The 14,778-nt window shown below is 31.1% G+C and overlaps 1 protein-coding gene across 9 annotated transcripts in view; it reads left to right on the forward strand.

The window, feature by feature from the left end:
• LOC124432504 (SH3 and multiple ankyrin repeat domains protein 2-like) overlaps window positions 1-14,778 on the forward strand; it is a 145,455-nt gene that overhangs the window by 55,051 nt on the left and 75,626 nt on the right. For 8 of the 9 annotated variants that reach the window (XM_046981503.1, XM_046981504.1, XM_046981501.1 and 5 more), the window contains exon 2: window positions 1,190-1,252. The exons of the other annotated variant lie outside the window; for it this stretch is intronic. The gene's annotated coding sequence lies outside the window, so the exon portion shown is untranslated. The remainder of the gene's footprint in view (window positions 1-1,189; window positions 1,253-14,778) is intronic. 9 annotated transcript variants of the gene reach the window in all.

Here is a 14,778-nt window from a genome sequence, read left to right on the forward strand (position 1 = left end):
GGACGAGAAAAAATTCCGAAATTCGAAGAAAAATTTTGAAATATTAAAATCTTAATAAAATTAATGTTTAAGAAATAGAAAAAAAAAAGAAAAAAAAAAAGAAAAAAGAAAGAAAAAGAAGATTAAATATCGGACGTGATGTTCTATAGTGTCCGATCATGGGATAAAGAAAAAAAAATGAAGTTAGGATAATATTTATCGAAACGGAACTTTAAAACAGAATGTTTAACTATACCATTAACGTAGTAATAGTAATTATAGTAGTAGTAGTAGTAGTAGTAGTAGTAGTAGTACTAATATTAAGGCTTACACGTATGTATCTACTAGGAAGTTTAGCCCTTAGAGTAACACGCAAGAGTTTATAATGTAATACACACACACACACACACACATACACATGATCACAAGATGTGTGTATTATGTTTTTCTTTCTGTTAATCAGCTTGGGTTGTGAACCACCCTTTTCCACCCACCCCAACTCCCACTCTTACCCAGTCTGTAAACGGATTAGAATGAGAACATGTTTGCGAACTTTTACGATCGTAACGACTAGCTTATGTATATTTATCGATGTATTTGACACCCACACACTCATATATATATATATGTATGGATGAATAAATCCTAATAGCTCATTGGTTGTCTCGTTATGGCTTCATATATACATATATTATAGAGATCAAATGTTAAATGTCATTCAATAACAATTTCTTGATTTATTTTCTTACCTTTTTAAATTTATATATATATATATATATATATATATATATATATATATATATAGATATATACGTATATATAGATATATACGTGTGTTTGAAAATTTTGTTGAGTCGACAAGTTTTTGTTATAAGAAAGAAAGAGCGAATGAGTGAGTAAGAGAGAGAGAGAGAGAGAAAGAGAGAGATAAAGATACTTTATTGCCGATAAAGTCTAACGGTAAAATTAAAAGGTGATGATGGTGATGGTGGTGGTGGTGGTGGTGGTGGTGGTGGTGGTGGTATTTGATGGCGGCGGGTATGAGGGAGGTTGGATGAGGGTGGGTTGGAGGGTGTAGTGCTAGTAAAGGATGAGGATGAGGATGAGAAAAAAGAGAAGGAATAAAACTTGAAAGAGAGAGAGCGAGAGAGAGAGAAAGAGAGAGAGAGAGGTGGTTTTTTATTTATTTTTTTTTTTTCCTTTATTGCAGATGCTGCGGTCGGACAGTGTACCATCCTCTGCATCTGGGCGGCAAGATTGCACTCCGATTATGGTGAGTTAAAATCCCCCCTCTTCAAATAAATTATTTATGATGGTCGAACGTATCTCGAACGTACGATACACATACACACACACATATTTATTTATATATATATATATATATATATATATATATATATATATATGTTCGATTTTTATCTTAACCACGTATCACGATAACTTTTTCTACGAATTCCAAATTTCTACCTTTGGCAAAATGGGGAAATAAATATTGTAGGGACGAGAACTGTACGAAATGTGTAACGAAAGAAATTTCAAGTATAAAACGAAACGAAGCATGGGAAAAATAGGGAGAAAAAAGAAAAAAAGAAAAAAAAATCAAGGGAAATCACTTAATTTCACTTTTCATTTTCAATTTAATTTTAACGACAAAACGAATTGGAATATTTTCGTAATAGAAAAAAAAACAAACAAAAAAAAAAAAGAAAAAAGAAAAAAGGAAAAAAAATCCTCGAAAGTAATCCCACCCACGACCTCCCTCCTCCACCTTCTCCCTCATCCTCTTTTCAGCAACAACAAAAAAAGAAAAAGAATCTGCTCGATAATTTGCTCGCGTTCTCTTAACAAACAAACGGACGAAATCAAAAAAAAAAAAAAAAAAAAAAAGAGAGAGAGAAAAAAAGAAGAAGAACAAAACAAACGAAAAAAAAAGTACGAAAGTATGAACGAAAGAAATATAATAAATTTAATTTTATTTGTACGAATAATTAATCCCAATGGCAACAATTGGTGGTTATAAGAGAAGAAAGAGAGTGAGAGAAAGGGGAGGAGGAGGAGGAGGAGGAAAAGGAGGGATGATTAGGTGAGGAGTGAAGAGGGGAGGGGGGAGACAGGGTCGATACGAGAGAATGAACGTTAACGGAAGAATCATTGGCTGGTTTCCGGTTTAAAACCATTTTGCCCTTGGCTCGATAAATGGCCGACAAAACTCTCATCTTTAACCATATCATTTCTGAACTCTTCCCCAATTACGATTCTTGACTTTTCGATTTTCGATCCCTTAGGTGGCATAACTTGGCAATAGCCCGTTTTATCCCCTCGAGAAATAGACAGAAAAAGAGGCAAAGAGAAACAGGGGAGAACGGGGGGAAAGAGAGAGGGAGAGAGAGAGAGAGAGAGAGGAAAGAGAGGGTTGATCCTTTTGATCTCGGAACAAAAGGAATATCCTTTTTACGAACGATAATATCAAAAGCATGCCGTTGCTTAGCAACACGAAACCATCCTACGACACGACATCCTCTCAACCCTCAGCAATTATAGGCTTTTTTTTTTTTTTCTTTATGATCAAGTGTTTTCTTTTTCTTTTTTTTGTTTTGTTTTTATTTTTGTTTGTTTCTTTTCTTTTTTTTTTTTTTGATACCTCCATCCACCCCCAATCCATCATCCCTTCATCGTACCTTTTTGGTATTTCTTTCGTTGAGCGAGTAAAAAATTTATTCACTCATCGATCGAACTATCTAGGGACTTTTTTTTTATACTTTTTTTTTTTTTTGTAATGCACGCACATTTCACGCGCAGGATGAATTTTGGTTAATGCGATTTTAATGAAATTTGTTTGGTGTGATTAATCGGTTGTTTCCAACAGCCGGGTATTACTTTTTGGATATTTTTTATTTTGCAGGGTGGCTTTTTAATTGGTACAGGATTTTAATTGGGGTGGGAGTTTTTTTCTTGTTTTCTTTTTTCTTTTTTTTTTTCTTTTTTGTCGGAATCGTTTCTATACCCTTCTTTGACTTCGTTCCGTTCCTGGAATACTTGAAATGATTGCTAGTCACGGATTGTAATTTTGTAACTGTAATAATAATCTCAGTTACGTCGTTCTAATCAAGATAATTTATCCAAGGTCACCGTCGAAGTCACGAATTTAGCGAATAACATTTATATGGAAATAAAATAAAAACTTTGATTCGTAATGGAGATGATATGATATTTACGATCCAATTAAATGACTCGTAATTTCAATCATTTAGAAAAAACAATCGGAATGTTAACGTTATTCATTCATTAATTCCATACTGATTTTCAAGCAATTCATTCGATTATTATTTATTTACAATATTACTCGCAATTCGGGTCAGAAATATAATAATAATAATAATAATAATAATAATAATAATAATAATAATAATAATAATAATAATAATCGCAATTATATTTCGTTGATAATTCAATCATAATACAAACGTGATTTACAGTTATACTTTGGTCAAAAGTCACGTACAAATTTTTTAAAATTTTTTCTGCGTCCTTAAAAAGCAAATATAAAAGCAAAAGATCATCGATAAAATCCCTTCATATTAAATATAATTTTCGTGACGATTTTATCACGATTTTGTATAAATTTTTAATCATTAATTAATCGTATAACCAACTACAGCGCATCTATTCCATTTCTAACAAAAAAGTACATAAAAAAAGCTTACCTAATCCATTTCTAACAATAATTCGATATTCCGCATATGAAAAGGTAACAAGAAATGTAAAAAAAAATTGATTGTCTCTTTGTCATCTGATAGAAAAAAAAAAAAAAAAAAAAGAAACAAAAACAAAAAAGATACCTTTAGAGAAACACGTGTACGTATGGGGAATGAAAATACATGGATTATTAAACACATTCATTTTAATCTAAATATTTATCTCTCTCTCTCTCTCTCTCTCTCTCTTTCTATTATTTTTATTGTCATCTATCTGTCAGTTAGATGATAATATCTGTAGAAAAATCAGGTTAAGTGGATGATTAAAAGGGTTGATATTAACAGTTGTGCGATTTAATTAAACATTAACAACGACTGTTACATTCGAAGTAGGTTAAATAATCATGCATATAAAATGATACATTAAATGATATATAAATGATTGCTATTGAAATAACCGCTAACCGCATTCTCAACCTTCTAGGGGAAAAGAAAAAAAAAAGAAAAAAAGCAAAAGAAAAAGGAATCATTTTAGCCAACATAGAAGAGCAATTTTCATTTTCATAGTCACCATTTTAAAGCAGGCAATCTACGATCTTGAAATTTACTCTGTGAAGGAATACTCCAGCTTCGGACTAATTAACAAGAGTGTATATATATATATATATATATATATGCATATGTATATAAGTAACGATCTTTCACGGTTGACTATCAGTAAGAGTGGTTTATAATTTACGATTCATTTCTGGTTGCCCTCTTCTCAACTCTGTCTGTCTATCTATCTCTCTCTCTCTTTCTCTCTGCATGCATGTATGTATGCATGTATGTATGTATGCATGTGTGTGTGTATGTCAGTGTCATTTCGTTTAGCATAATCCGCAGACGCGAAGTATAATTTTTTTTTTTTTTGCTCTATAATTTCTTTCTGAATAGGTTTTTTTTTGTTTATCCTTTTTCCTTTTTTTTTCTTTTTTTTTTTTTTTCTTTTTTTTGGGTTGTCTCGAGACATCACAGGTGACACGTACACCATCTTCCAATAAACGCTTGGCGTGTGATAATACTGCATGGTGTAATTTATTGCCACCTTGTTATTACACCCTATATCTCTCTCTCTCTCTCTATGTTTTTTTTTTTTTTTTTTTTTTTTTTTTATTTATGTATATATGTATTTATGTATTTATGTAACTATGTGCATACGTATCTCGTATCTGAATACATGCGTTATTATTTATCGCTATTCACTCGCGACCAATCGTTTTGATCAGGGCACTTAATAGACCGTACATATAGTGAATCGTTAAATCAGCTTGCGGCGGCTCTTTAAAATGCCATAGGAATATAATAATGAACTGTCAAATCTGTTTTACTGCAATCTTGTCGTTTGCTATTAACTATATAATGGTCCGTATATTTATATACGTATGTTATAATTTATTCCTTTTTTCTTTTTCTTTTTTTTTTCTTTCTTTCTTTCTTTTTAGGATAGGAGATAAAGTTTTTTTTTTCTTTTTCTTTTTTTTTTTTTTTTTCGGGGAAAATAATATTAATAAGAATTTGAGATGAGACTTAATGTTTTTTTTATTTTATTTTTTTTTTTTTTTTAGTGTTATCAATTAAATTTTTATATAAGAAATAATTATTAAATCGAATTAATATTATTTTGAACGTACAAAGTATTATCAATATATTCAATTTTTAATGAATATATATATATATATATATATATTTTTTTTTTGTTACTATAAACAAACTATTAAGTTATTATTAATATGTTAAATTATTAATGGTATTAATATTGTAATAGTAGTATTGTTATTATAATAATATATTTTATAACAAATATTAAAATCTATTATTGATCAACTATTACAACAATAAATTATAAATATGTATGTATATATATATATATATGTATGTGATTAAAATTATTATTATTATTATTATAATAATATAATAAAAATTAATTAAAAAAAGAATATATTATAAGTATGTATATAATTATATTAAATATATAAAATTATTAATAGAATATTATTGATAAATATGTCGGATTAATGAATATAATTAAAATATGTTTAGATAATATTTTAAATAATACGTAATATAACAAATGAAACTTATATGTCTATTCATTCTTTTCGTGACTCAACGACTTGGAATTTTCACGACATGCGATACCAGAGCTCCGGTACAACCGGCAGTTTATTAACGTGGCACCGGTAACTCTCGCTGTATTAGAAATCTCTTTCCCTCTCTCCCTCTCTCTTTTTTTCTCGCCTCTTTTAATACAGGATACAGAAGATGGAAAGAGATAGATATAAATGGTTTATTAATGCTATTTGGGTGAATACGACGAACGTAAGTTAACTCTTTAACTTAACGTAATATAAGTTAAATGGTGAGATATATGATTGAATAAATTAACGTTTAAAAACATGTATATAAGAATGATAATGAGAGATAGAGAGAGAGAGAGAGAGAGAGAGAGAGAGAGAGATGATATGCATCTTTTCAAGGTATACGCTTGAACTTTGACCGTAGAATAGTTTGTTGAAAATTTTTTTTATTTTTATTTATTTACACTATACTCCGAATATTTTATTGACAATAATAAAAATAATATATATATATATATATATATATATATTAAATTATTAATAAGCATTATTAATATCTAACAATTATTAATATTAAATATTACATTAAATAATAATTATTTATATTAAACGTAAAATCACTATAAAATATATAATAATACATATTCAACAATTTTTTTAAATATTTTTTTTTCACACATATATATATATACACACGTAAAGAAAAATATATTCGTGAAGTATAGTTTTGTTGAAGGGCATCGTTCGTTGTACCTTTAACGTACTTGCACGTATTATACCTCTCTCTCTCTCTTTCTCTCTCTCTCTCTCTCTCTCTCTCTCTCTCTTTCTTCCTCTCTCTAACACTGACCGGACAAAACCGGTCCTTTATAATTACAGAGTGTGCAGAGGCATCGCCATTCGCCAGAATAGAAGGGTACATACCCTGGATCACTAAATTCGCAGCCATAAGTTTTCCTTACTCTCTTTTATTAGTAATAGTAGTAGTATTAACAGCAGCAGCAGCAGCAGCAGCAGCAACAATACTAATACTAATAGTAATAGTAATAGTAATAATAGTAGTAATAATAGTATAACAAATCTGTTCATTGGTCTAACTCGTAATACATTTTACATCTTTCATTATTATTTTTTTCCTATTTTTTTTTTTTTTTTTTTTTTTTTTTTATATCAATGTATAAATCATACGCAGTAATAAACCTGGCTGATGATAATTAATACACACACATACATACACACAAAAAAAAAAAAGAAACAACAACAACAACAACAACAACAAAAAGTAGAAAGAAAGGAAAGGAAAAAATATTGTAAACGATGACGAATTTTGACGAATTGAACGAATTGAAATATATTAAATTTAATATAAAAATTTCTATGTCGATACATGCGAGTTCACTTAAATCTTCTTTATAGATCTTTATATATCTTCGTAGATCCGATTGTTCTATTATTTTGTTTTGTTTTTTTTTTCCTTTCATCTTTTTTCTCCTTTTTTTCTTCTTCTTTTCTCTCTCTCTCTCTCTCTCTCTCTCTCTCTCTCTCTCTCTCTCTCTCTCTCTTCTCAATCTCTCTTAAGCCTACTTCGAGAGAACAACAGGCAAGTAGGTTGGAATATATCCCCATGGATCATAAGACTCGAGACCCGCCTAACTCATTAGTCATAATGACCGTTCGTTGTCTGGAATCAGGGATTTCGCCGCCCTGTAACTGTCAGAAATTTTAGGGTAAGTTCGGGAGGGGGAGGGGTGGTAGGGATGAAAGAAGGGTTCGGAGGAGAGGAGAGGAAGGATCGGGGTAAGTGATTGGTATGAGGAGGGTAGAGGTTTGACTATTAATCGGGCTTCCGAATTTTTATCAACAATTTCTTTGCCCTCTGCATTTTTTTCTTCTTTTCTGTTTTTTTTTTTTTTTTTTTTTTTTTTCCCTTAAAAAAAGAAAAGAAAAAAAGATGTACGACGACGAATCGTCGGGAGCGAACAATCGTTCTCTTTTTTTTCTTTTTTTGTTAGGTCAATTTCTTACGGATTATAGTTTTTATTTTTTTCTTTTTTTTTTTTTTTTTTCTTTTTTTTTTGTCAGGGAGAGGACGTAGTTTCTTTTCTCATGCGTATCCGTGATGATTCTTGAAAATTAATTCTTCGTTTTGTTATCGAAAAGGTTTTCTCTCTTTTTTTTTTTTTTCTCTCGAACAGAATTTCCCGAGGATGAAAGAGAATTTTTAATGAAAAAAGAAAAGAAAAAAGAGAGAGAGAGAGAGAGAGAGAGAAGAAGAAATAGAAGAAGAAAAAAAAAATGTGAAAGAAAAATATCTCATTAAGATTGTTTGTTATAGTAACGGGGATGAAGTTGCGAAAAGGGGAGGGGGACGATGTGTGGGGTATGTATGTCCCCCTCGGGGCACGGTACCTCATATCGCATTTAATTAACCACCATATGTGGGCAATTAATTAAGAATTTCTTCGCATTATTGATGGTTTCACCCGAGGTGTCCATTAGTCGTTCGAACGCGCTGTACTTTGCCATTTTCGTATCCCTTCGTCGTTTTGCATACAAGAATATCCATACTGATTTACGACACCGAAAGAGAAACAGTGAGAGAGAGAGAGAGAGAGAGAGAGAGAGAGAGAGAGGGAGGGAGAGAGAAAGTAAATCGTGAATTATAAAGAAAGAAACAATGAAGAAAAAGAAAAAGAGAGAAAAAAAATCAAATAATTTATTGCACAGTAATTATTGACAAATTATATTTAAATTAATACAGTTTTGTTATTCTTTCTGAATTAAAAGTTTAAATTTAAATATATATATATATATATATATTTTTTCTTTTTTTTTTCTTTTCTTTCATTTTATTTTTTCATTCATTCTTTTTTTTTTCTTTTTTTTATGGTGAATTTTGTCGATCACATTTCTTTCTTTCTCTTTTTCTTTTTCCTTTTCTTTGTTTCTTTTCTTTTCTTCCAATCATAGATAAATATTTGAGCTTTATTAAAAAAAAAAAAAAAAAAAAGAAAAAATTCATAAGTTCGTGATTTTGAAAAATTGTCTGACAAATGAAAAAAGAAAAAAAAAGAGAGAAAAAAAATAGAGAGAGAGAGAGAGAGAGAGAGAGAGAAAGAAAATTATTATTACAATTGATTAATTAAAAATTTCTCTTCGTTATCAATAAATATATAACGATAAAATCAATGGTTATATTAAAGTCGAAATAAAAATCCTATATGAGGAAGAATTAATATCTTTTTTTTTTTATCACGGTTCCTTTAGAAAAAGTTTATATATTACGATCGAATATCTTCATTCGGATAATTCCTTCGAACAATTTTTCTAGCCGTTGTTTTCGTCGTCATCGTCGTCGTCGTAGTAGTAGTAGTAGTAGTAGTAGTAGTAGTAGTAATAGTTGTTTTTGTTGTTATTGTTATTGTTGCGTTCGTTGGGATTACGAGTACGTCCGAACGACGTTCGGGTAGTAGAGTAGAGAATTCCATTGCGATCGAAGTTGCGCATACCGTTGCTCTCTCGCACGATAACCGGTAATAGGCTGGACGCGCGGTAACAGTAACAGTATAACTGACCTACAGACTGCCGTCAGCACTAACACCATCGTACTATACAAGCATCGTTCGCTAACACACCTGGATGCTCCGTGAAACGAACGGATCGAGCTCTTGAAGCGTACACGCGAGAAACGCCAGGGAAATTTACGTTCGGTGCAATCGACCGATAATGCGAATCGTGGAATTCTCGATTGGATACGTATGAGTATAAATATATCTATCCGTGTATATGTGTATGTGTGTGCGTGCGCGCGCATGTGTATACATATCGTTTAAATATATGAGTAAGACGAGTTATAGTTCACCCTGTTTGAGTTACGAGCGAAGATTGCTATGGATTAACCGTGTTGATCTTTTTTTTTTTTTTTTTTCTTTCTTCTTTTTCTTCTTTATCTCTTTCTTTACCTTTTCTTTTTTTCTCTCTCTCTCTCTCTCTCTCTCTCTCTCTCTCTTTTTTAATCCTTTCGTATTTAAAGAATCATTTTTATGAAAGAAAAAAAAATTCTCAAGTGTACCAACGGTACACCGTAGGGAAGAAATCTCGACGGAATGATTAATTAGAATGGTAAACTCGATTAAACCTGTCGATTTTGTAATGAATAGTTATGATTGTTATGAAAAATTCTCAAGTAAACTAACAGTACACCGTAAAAGAAAATATGTATATATATATATATATATATATATATACATATATGTAAACATATGTAAAGGTCGATTAATTACGTCGATCTTACCGTTGTACCGTTCAAATATCATATTTTTGAGGGGAAAATTCTCAAGTGAACTAACGGTACACCGTAGTAGAAATTAGTATCGGAAAACGTAAAGAAATGAAATGCAATTGTATTAGGGCCGAGTAATTTTCAATTTTGATAGAATGATTTTTATGAAAAATTCTCAAATAAACTTACGTTACATCGTTAAAGTTAATGCAGCACAGCGATCAATAGAAATTTATTATAATGCAATTTGAAAATCCTTCAATTGCGAAGAGACAAATTTTCTTTTAAAAAATTCTCAAGCTAACTGACGGTACACCGTAGAAATGCATGATCGCGTGCGATTAATTTGAGGAAAAAAAAAGAAAAAAGAAAAAAAAAAAGAAAAAAAATTTCAAGCGAACTAATCGTATCTCAGATTTTAATTTCTTATCACGAGAATACGATCGATCAATCCGTATTTATAGATCTTTCTTTATTGACTTTGGAATTGTGATATACAAAAAATTTTCAAGTGAACTAACAGTACACCGTAGAGATATCTACGGTGGACCGATTAATAGGAATTTATTGAAACAATATTAACCTTTTTATCTTAATCCTAGTAAAAATTTCGATCGATTCATTTATGTATATTTTATTTAACTTCGTGCTAATTATTTTATTTTATTTTTATTATCGTGCGTATCGTGATTTTGAGATTTGGCAAAATCTTTTGTTATTATTTTCAACATCACCCTTATAACAAAAGGGTTAATACAAAGTTTGAGTTTCATTTTGTTTTGTTTTCCTTTCTTTTTTTTTTTTTTTTTTTTTCTTTTCCCATCATTCTCTCATATGTTAGGGACTTTCAACGAATACTATAGGGTATTCGTTAGGCTTCCTTACTGGTATATAGTCGCATGCCTGCAATAATTGCGTTCTCTCAGCTAGAGAATAGTATAAAAGGACTGTGTGTGGAGTCTCAACTCGAATCGTTCCATTTGTGGGGAAACGCGCACTGTCTCTCTAACTAACTAACTAACTATCTAACTATCTATCTCTAATCTCTTTCTCTAAAGTTTCTTTCTCGAACGGAATTTTGCAATTACCAAGAGGTTTTTTTCTTTTTTTTTTTTTTTACATCTGGCCTTACATTAAATCTATGTCGCATTATATAGACGTATAAAATAGAGGCCTACTTTTAATAATTTAAATTCATCATTTTCCTAGAATAAATCAAATAGCATAACAGCGTATCATTTAAATAGATCACATTAAATCATATACATCCGATATAACTGTTGATATTTGTTCTGCGTACATGTAAAAAAAATCTCTTAGATAGATATATCGTATAAAAAATATTTCCCTTTTTAGAATCTAACGTAGATGCGGAATCATATTATAAATTAATATTTGATATAAGTTTGAGATAAATCTACGTATCGATCAATTCAAAATTTCTTCCATTGTATAATTTAGAATTATCCATGTTTGAATATTTTCAATCTTTTTAGATCATAATTATCATGCGGAAATCAAATTATTACCTCGATATAATCTGTTTTTTTTTTTTTTTTTCTTTTTTTTTTCTTCTTTCGAATGTATCCGATCATTCCAAATTTCTATCGGATCGGATCTATAGATCTTGAATCGATTGGAGAACAGAGTTTGCGTGTATTAATGCCGAGCATGAGGTAACGGATTGTATGTAATCTACTACAATCGGTTAGGATACTAGAGAAAATACCGTGGGACTGATATCCAAGCTAAACTGATCGAAGGGATAAGAAAACGTACATAAGGTTATCGTACATATTACATATGTACTTATACATATGTACTTAATACATATGTATATATAACTAACTTCCTTGTTTCCTGTTATTTCCATTGAAATTAACCAAGTAACATTTTACTTATCCGTTAATTTAATATTTATAATACTTTCTTTGAATACTCCAGTGAGATCCAATTTTATTTTCATATTCAACAAATCTCAACAACAACAACAACAACAACAGCAATAATAATAATAATTGTATGCGTGTACGTAATTTTATTTTTTTCTAGTAGTTATCAATTTTTTTTTGTTGTTTTTTGTTTTTTGTTTTTTTTTTTTTTTTTTTTTTTTTTGTTAATGACACTCGTCCACGTTATTGTCGAAGTAATGCCTTTTTAGTTTTTTTTCCTTCTTCTTCTTTTTTTTTTTTTTTTTTTTGCAGTAAAAAATGCAAATTCCTTTCAACATTTAACACGGAATATTCTCTTACATTGTGTTTATGCTGAGTTATAAAGGATAAGAAAGGTATTATGTTCTTTTCCTGAATGAAGTATGCATTCCGCATACCGTGATACGTGACATAATCGACACGACACGGGTGTACAATAGGATTATTATTCATGAATCAATGTGATACATCAAGAAGAAGAGGAGGAGGAGGAGGAGGAGGAGGAGAATTCTTCGACTGGAAATTTTCTACGTCATTTCTTTCCTTTTTCTTTTTTGTATCTTTTTCCTTTTTCTTTCGTTTTTTTTTTTTTTCTTTCTTCTAAATCGAATCAATTCGATTGAATTTAAAAGCCAATGTACTATGTCCCATCTCTTACTATTATTCTCGAAGGGACTATTTTTTCTATCTCTTTTTATTATCCTTTTCGATCGAGTAGACGATCGATCCTCCCTTAAGTATGATAAAAGATTTTCAAAAAGAATATTTCTTTCTGTTCAAAGTCTCAGTATGAATGAATTTTGAAAAATAGAAAAGCGGGTGATACTTTTTCATTTTTTCTCTCCTTTTTCCAAGGCCCCTCTCTCCGCCTCCGCCTCACCCATCCCTTTTCGAGTATCCATCGAGCATTCATTCTCTTCCTTTGCTTTTTCTTTTTTTCTTTTTTTCTTTTTTTTTGCAGAAGAACAGGAAAAAAAAAGGAAGAAAAGAAAAAGAGGATACATGTATTTTATTTGAAAAACTTCAGAGATTTCCCTTGAGAATTTTCCGAGTGACCTAGATAAGTCCTTGAATCTTCTCCAGGGATTCTATATATCTTTCATATCGAATAGAGTGAAGGAGAAAAAGAGAGACAGAGAGAGAGAGAGAGACAGAGAGAGTGAGAGAGAGAGAGAGAGATCAGAACGATTTGTTACAATTACATATCTGATGGTTCACACTTACCAAGACATAGTACATATGTAAAGAGAGATAGAGATACCACATCAAAGCAAAGATATTGGATGGTTGCCGAAAGTTCTCCCAAAGGAATATGAGAACGTTCTATCGGGTGTGATAAAAACTAAAAAAAGCCATTCCGCATACTTACTTAGTCCACCCTTTCTGCAACACCCACCCTCCCCCCCACCGCAAGATTTAATCATACATTTATATCTTTTTCATCGGACGACATTAACCCTCTCCCCCCTTACTCTCCCTGGTCCTATACAATGATCCTATAAAATAAACACGAAATCGCTTTTTTTTTTTTTTTTTTTTTTTTTTTATTTGATATTAATCGTATTAAATAATTTTCCTTTTGAATTTAAATACGTACGGAACGAATTATACGCCACATAGGATTATTGGAATTAATTTCACGGATTTAATTTCAATATCCTGTTCATTTATTTTTCTTTTTTTTCTCTCTCTCTCTCTCTCTCTCTCTCTCTCTTTTTTTTTCTTTTTTTTAATGATTTTATTTCACGTTCTGTTCTCTCTCTCTCTCTCCCTCTCTCTCTCTCCCTCTCTCTCTCTCTCTCGTTGGTTCTTTTTTCTTTTTTTCTTTCTTTTTTTCTTCTTTTTTTTGTTGTAATTGTTCACAACTATTACACAATCATCCGGTATTATTTAGGAGGAACGAAATAAGAAGAGAACGTGAGTATCTTCTTCTTGGAGTTTCAATTAGATTTGGTCATAATAATGCTTGGTCTGGATGGTTTGATGACCCTTAGGACCCCAGTAGAGTAGAGAAGATATCTACCCCGAAGGGTCCAGGCCTTTTCCTTCCACCTTCGTGATACCGAGTTGTTAGTCACGGTGTTTCCGGGTTGCAGGACGAGATTCTTTCTAGCGATCACGACGTGTCACGCCATTGCTCTCATCTCTCTCTCTCTCTCTGTCTGTCTCTCTCTTTCTCTCTTTCTTTGACACGATTGTCCTTCTCTCTTTCTCTCTCTTTCTCCGTCTTAGTCACTCTCTTTTTACATTGCACTGGTATACAGTCATCTATTTTAAACGACCATGTTCTACGGTCGCCTCGGGTTGATTCTTCAGCAATGCATCAGAGAAAGAGACAGAGAGAGAGAGAGAGAGAGAGAGAGAGAGAGAGAGAGAGAGAGAGAGAGAAAGAGGGGCGGGGAGGGGGAAGGAGAGAGGGTGAAATGAGAGGGAGTGAGAGAGGGAGGGGGGGGAGAGAGTAAGGGAGGAACTGGTTGCTACAATTACAAGTGCCATCCTTTTTTCTTTCTTTCTTTCTTTTTTATTTCCCTTTTTTTTTTCTCTTTTTCTTTTTCCCCCTTTTTTTTCTTTTTTTGTTTTTTCCTCTTTTCTCTTCTTTTTTTCTTCTTTTGCAACGGCAGATAAAGAATCGCGCAATTTTTACGAGAATAATTTTTCTTCCGCTGAAATTATTGTACGCTAGGATCCTTTGTTTTTTTTTTCTCTCTTTTTCTCTTTTTCTTTTTCTTTTTTTTTTTCTTTTTTTTTTTTTAGTTCAGTTTTTTTAGTTG

Source organism: Vespa crabro, chromosome 25 (assembly GCF_910589235.1).
Source record: "Vespa crabro chromosome 25, iyVesCrab1.2, whole genome shotgun sequence".
Classification (NCBI taxonomy): domain Eukaryota; kingdom Metazoa; phylum Arthropoda; class Insecta; order Hymenoptera; family Vespidae; genus Vespa; species Vespa crabro.